This window comes from Phoca vitulina, unplaced genomic scaffold (assembly GCF_004348235.1).
Source record: "Phoca vitulina isolate PV1807 unplaced genomic scaffold, GSC_HSeal_1.0 scaffold22, whole genome shotgun sequence".
NCBI lineage: Eukaryota > Metazoa > Chordata > Mammalia > Carnivora > Phocidae > Phoca > Phoca vitulina.
In genome coordinates this window covers 44,100,103-44,106,359 of record NW_022589725.1, presented here as the reverse complement: position 1 = coordinate 44,106,359, position 6,257 = coordinate 44,100,103, and the positions used below count along the sequence as shown (strand labels likewise).

The 6,257-nt window shown below is 39.5% G+C and overlaps 1 non-coding gene across 1 annotated transcript; it reads right to left on the bottom strand.

Moving 5' to 3' along the window:
* Window positions 1–478: 478 nt before the first annotated feature.
* On the bottom strand, window positions 479–669 carry LOC116642085. The gene has a single exon (XR_004301284.1). It is a non-coding gene; the product is annotated as a U2 spliceosomal RNA (small nuclear RNA).
* Window positions 670–6,257: the final 5,588 nt, after the last annotated feature.

Below are 6,257 nucleotides of genomic sequence, written 5' to 3'. Positions count from 1 at the left end.
CAACATGGGTTTGAACTGTGTCGGTCTACTTATAAGCAAATTGTTTTAATAAATATATTGGAAAAATTTTTGGAGATTTGTGACAGTGTGAAAAATCTTGCAGATGAACCACATAGCTTATAAATATTGAAAAAATTAAAAGTTAGGAGTCTCATAAATGCATAAAATATATGCAGATGCAATTCTGTTTTATCATTGACTACCATAAAATATCTAAAATCTATTATAAAAAGTTAAAATTTATCAAAACTTATGCACACAAATACTATACATTATCTTTTCATTTTTGATGCTCAGTGCTAATAATACATGTACCATCTATGGTGTTTTGTATCATATAAGACAATACTGACGTAGGTACTAACAGATGATTAGTCTTACAGATAGCTGATGTAAACTTACCGTAGAGCTAAATACAGGACAGTACGGTAAATAACATTTTATTTTATCTCTAGCTTACTTTTTCTTTATCCCCCGATGAGGGTGCACCGTTCCTGGAATTACTGCAATACCAGGTTGATGCATGAAGTGGACAGAGCAAGCTCCTATTCCATCTCCTTGTTCTAAAAATCCATGTAGTATATTGTCCTTGGATTGAGGATGTTTCAGATATTAAACTGATAAGAAAAGATACTACACTTGATTTTAGCCAAAAGGCCGAGAAGTGACATAGCTTACTTTATTATAAGAATACAGTAGATCTGGAGGAGCAAGATGGCAGAGGAGTAGGAGACCTGGAATTCGTCTGGTCTCAGGAACTCAGCTGGATAGGGATCAAAACATTCTGAACACCTACAAACTCAACAGGAGATCAAAGAAAAGATAGCAACAACTCTCTGAACAGAAAAGTGACCACTTTCTGGAAGGTAGAACGTGCGGAGAAGTGAATCCGAGGTGATATTCGGGAGGATAGATGGCGGGGAAGGGGGCCTCCGTCTGCTGCTTCTGGCAAGTGATAGAGCTGTGGAGCACAAAATCGGAACTTTTAGAAGTTGGTTCCGCTGAGGAACGTCGCTCCAGTGGTTAAGCAGGGGGTGGAACCCTCGGGGACAGTGTGGTCTCAGGACCCTCGGGGTCACAGGAAGACTGGGGATGCCTGAGTGCGGCAGAGCTCCCAGGTATCGGAGCAGGGAAACCAGCTGCAGAGACGGAGCCGAGGCACGGGCTCTCAGCTCCGGGTTGCCATAAACGGTGATCCACGGCACAGTCAGGCCACTGCTCCTCCAGCAGGGACCCAACAAGCGGCAGATCCGGGGAGACTCCCCTTCTTCCCCCGGGAGGAGCGGCGCGGGAGCGCACCGCGGGGATCTGCTGGGTTTGGAGACTCCACCCGGGGTCGGGTGCCAGAGATAGAAACGCGCGGTCACAGGCCAGGTGAGCACGGAGTGTGGCCGGAGACCGGGGAGACGGGAGTGACTGACTGCTTTTCTCTGGGGGCTCACTGAGGAGCGGGGCCCCGAGTTCTTGGCTCCTCCAGGGCGGAGATTGGGAGGCTGCCATTTTCACTCTCCTCCTTCAAAGCTGTACGGAAAGCTTGCAGGGAACAAAAGCTCCCGAGAGCAAACCCGAGCAGATTACTTAGCCCAGACTCGGCAAGGGCGGGGCAATTCCGCTTCCAGCAAAGACATTTGGGAACCACGGCAACAGGCCCCTCCCCCAGAAGATCAGCGAGAACAGCCAGCCAAGACCAAGTTTACCCATCAAGGAGAACGGCAGAACTCCAGCGCTAGGGGAATAATGCACATAGAATCCATTGCTTTTTTACCATGATTCTTTAGTCTTCCAAAGTTAATTTTTTTAACTATCTTTTTTTTTTTCCCTTTTTCAACCAACATCTTATCAATCCCTTTTAAAAAAAAAAAAACATTTTTATTTTTCATTTTTAGAGTCATATTCCATCCCTTCATTGTATTTTCCATTTATATATATATATATATATATATATATATATATATATATAAGTTGTTCTCTCTTTAGAATTTTGAGACACAGTTTCTTCTAACAGATAAAAATATACCCTAAATCTCTAGTGTATGGCTTTGTTCTAGTTTCCTGCCTGATCACATTCTCTCCCTTTTTTTCCTTTTTTTTTAAATACAATTCTTTCTTTTTTCAAACAACTTGTCAATTCCTTTTGTAAAATTTTTTACAATTTTCATCTTTACAGTCATATTCCATCCCTTCATCATATCAACCCTTATTTTGGTACATATATAAGTTTTTCTTTCTTTAAAACTTTGGGAGGCACTTTCTTCTAACAGATCAAAATACACCCAAAATCTAGTGTGTGGCACTGATCTATGCACCAGCCTGATCATATTTGATCATATTCTGGGGTTTTTTTGTTTTGTTCTGTTTTTGTTTGCTTTTATCTTTTTCTTTTTCTTTTCTTTTTCTTTTTCTTTTTTCTTTCTTTCCCTTTCTTTTCCCCTGGCTTCAGGTCTTTTCTGATTTGTGTAGAGTATATTTTCTGGGGATGTTGTTACCCTGTTAGCATTTTGTTCTCTCATTCATCTATTCTCCTCTGGACAAAATGAAAAGATGGAAAAATCACCTCAACAAAAAGAACAAGAGGTAGTACCGACTGCCAGGGACCTACTCAATAAAGACATTAGTATGATGTCTGATCTAGAGTTCAGACTCATGACTTTAAAGATACTAGTTGGGCTTGAAAAAAGCATGGAAGTTATTAGAGAAACGCTTTCTGGAGAAATAAAAGAACTAAAATCTAACCAAGTCGAAATCAAAAAGGCTATTAAGGAGGTGCAATCCAAAATGGGGGCACTAACTGCTAGGATAAATGAGGCAGAAGAGAAAATCAGTGAGATAGAAGACCAAAGGATGGAAAATAAAGAAGCTGAGAAAAAGAGATAAACAACTACGGGATCACGAGGACAGAATCTGAGAGAGAAGCAATACCATAAGACAAAACAACATTAGAATAATTGGGATCCCAGAAGAAGAAGAAAGAGAGAGAGGGGCAGAAGGTATATTGGAGCAAATTATAGCAGAGAACTTCCCTAATTTGGGGAAGGAAACAGGCATCAAAATCCAGGCAGCACAAAGAACCCCTCTCAAAATCAATAAAAATAGGTCAACACCCTGACAGCTAATAGTAAAACTTACAAGTCTCAGAGACAAAGAGAAAATCCTGAAAGCAGCTCGGGAGAAGAGATATGTAACCTACAATGGTAGAAACATTAGATTGGCAACAGACCTATCCACAGAGACCTGGCAGGCCAGAAAGGACTGGCAGGATATATTCAGAGCACTAAATGAGAAAAATATGAAGCCAAGAATACTATATCCAGCTAGGCTCACTGAAAATAGAAGGAGAGATAAAAAGCTTCCAGGACAAACAAAAACTAAAGGAATTTGCAAACACGAAACCAGCTCTACAAGAAATATTGAAAAGGGTCCTCTAAGCAAAGAGAGAGCCTAAAAGCAACATAGACCAGAAAGGAACAGAGACAATATACAGTAACAGTCACCTTACAGGAAATACAATGGCACTAAATTCCTATCTTTCAAGAGTTACCCTGAATGTAAATGGGCTAAATGCCCCAATCAAAAGACACAGGCTATCAGATTGGATTAAAAAACAAGACCCATTGATATGCTGTCTGCAAGAGACTCATTTAAACCCAAAGACACCGCCAGATTGAAAGTGAGGGGGTGGAAAACCATTTACCATGCTAATGGACACTAAAAGAAAGCTGGTTGGCAATCCTTATATCAGACAAATTAGATTTTAAACCAAAGACTGTAATAAGAGAAGAGGAAGGACACTATATCCTTCTTAACAGGTCCATCCAACAAGAAGATCTAACAATTGTAAATATCTATGCCCCTAACATGGGAGCAGCCAATTATATAGGCAATTAAGAACAAAAGCAAAAAAACACATTGACAACAATATAATAATAGTGGGGGACTTTAACACCCCCTCACTGAAATGGACAGATCATCTAAGCAAGAGATCAACAAGGAAATAAAGACTTTAAATGACACACTAGACCAAATGGACATCACAGACATATTCAGAACATTCCATCCCAAAGCAACAGAATACACATTCTTCTCTAGTGCCCATGGAACATTCTCCAGAATCGATCACATCCTAGGTCATAAGTCAGGTCTCAACCGGTATCAAAAGTTTGGGATCATTCCCTGGCTATTTTCAGACCACAATGCTTTGAAACTAGAACTCAATCACAAGAGGAAAGTCGGAAAGAACTCAAATACATGGAGGCTAAAGAGCATCCTACTAAAGAATGAATGGGTCAACCAGGAAATTAAAGAAGAATTAAAAAAATTCATGGAAACCAATGAAAATGAAAACACAACTGTTCCAAATCTTTGGGATGCAGCAAAGGCAGTCCTAAGAGGAAGGTATATAGGAATACAAGACTTTCTCAAGAAATAAAAAAGGTCTCAAATACACAGCCTAAAACTACACCTAAAGGAGCTAGAGAAAAAACAGCAAATAAAGCCTAAACCCAGCAGGAGAAGACAAATAATAAAGATGAGAGCAGAAATCAATGAAATAGAAACCAAAAGAACAGTAGAACAGATCAACGAAACTAGGAGCTGGTTCTTTGAGAGAATTAACAAGATTGATAAACCCCTGGCCAGACTTATCAAAAAGAAAAGCAAAATCACCCAAATCAACAAAATCATGAATGAAAGAGGAAAGATCACAACCAACACCAAAGAAATACAAACAGTTATAAGAACATAGTATGAACAACTCTATGCCAGCAAATTAGATAACCTGGAAGAAATGCATGCATTCCTAGAGATGCATCAAATACCAAAACTGAACCAGCAAGAAATAGAAAACCTGAACAGACCTATAACCACTGAGGAAATATAAGCAGTCATCAAAAATCTCCCAACAAACAAGAGCCAGGGCCAGATGGCTTCCCAGGGGAATTCTACCAAACATTTAAAGAAGAATTAATACCTATTCTTCTGAAACTGTTCCAAAAAATAGAAATGGAAGGAAAACTTCCAAACTCGTTTTCTGAGGCCAACATTACCTTGATCCCAAAACCAGACAAAGACCCCATCGAAAAGGAGAATTACAGACCAATATCCCTGATGAACATGGATGCAAAAATTCTCACCCAAATACTAGCCAATAGGATCCAATAGTACATTAAAAGGATTATTCACCACGACCAAGTGGGATGTATCCCTGGGCTGCAAGGGTGGGTCAACATCTGCAAATCAATCAATGTGATACAATTCATTTACAAAAGAAAGAACAAGAATCATATGATCCTCTCAATAGATGCAGAAATAGCATTTGACAAAGTACAGCATCCTTTCTTGATCAAAACTCTTCAGAGTATAGGCATAGAGGGTACATACCTCAATATCATAAAAGCCATCTATGAAAAACCCACAGCGAATATCATTCTCAATGCGGAAAAACTGAGAGCTTTCCCCCTAAGGTCAGGAACGCAGTAGGGATGTCCACTATCACCACTGCTATTCAACATAGTATTAGAAGTCCTAGCCACAGCAACCAGAAAACAAAGAGAAAAAAATGCATCCAAATCAGCAAAGAAGAAGTCAAACTCTCACTCTTTGCAGATGATATGATACTTTATGTGGAAAACCCAAAAGACTCTACCCCAAAACTGCTAGAACTCACAGGAATTCAGTAAAGTGGCAGGATATAAAATCAATGCACAGAAATCAGTGGCATTCCTATACACTAACCACAAGACAGAAGAAAGAGAAATTAAGGAGTCGATCCCATTTACAATTGCACCCAAAACCATAAAATACCTAGGAATAAATCTAACCAAAGAGGCAAAGAATCTGTACTCAGAAAACTATAAAATACTCATGAAAGAAATTGAGGAAGACACAAAGAAATGGGAAAACGTTCTGTGCTCATGGATTGGAAGAACAAATATCGTGAAGATGTCAATGCTACCTAGAGCAATCTACATATTCAATGCAATCCCCATCAAAATACCATCCACTTTTTTCAAAGAAATGGAACAAATAATCCTAAAATTTGTATGGAACCAGGAAAGACCCTGAATAGCCAGAGGAATGTTGAAAAAGAAAAGCAAAGTTGGTGGCATCACAATTCCGGACTTCCAGCTCTATTACAAAGCTGTCATCATCAAGACAGTATGGTACTGGCACAAAAACAGACACATAGATCAATGGAACAGAATAGAGAGCCCAGAAATAGACCCTCAACTCTATGGTCAACTCATCTTCGACAAAGCAGG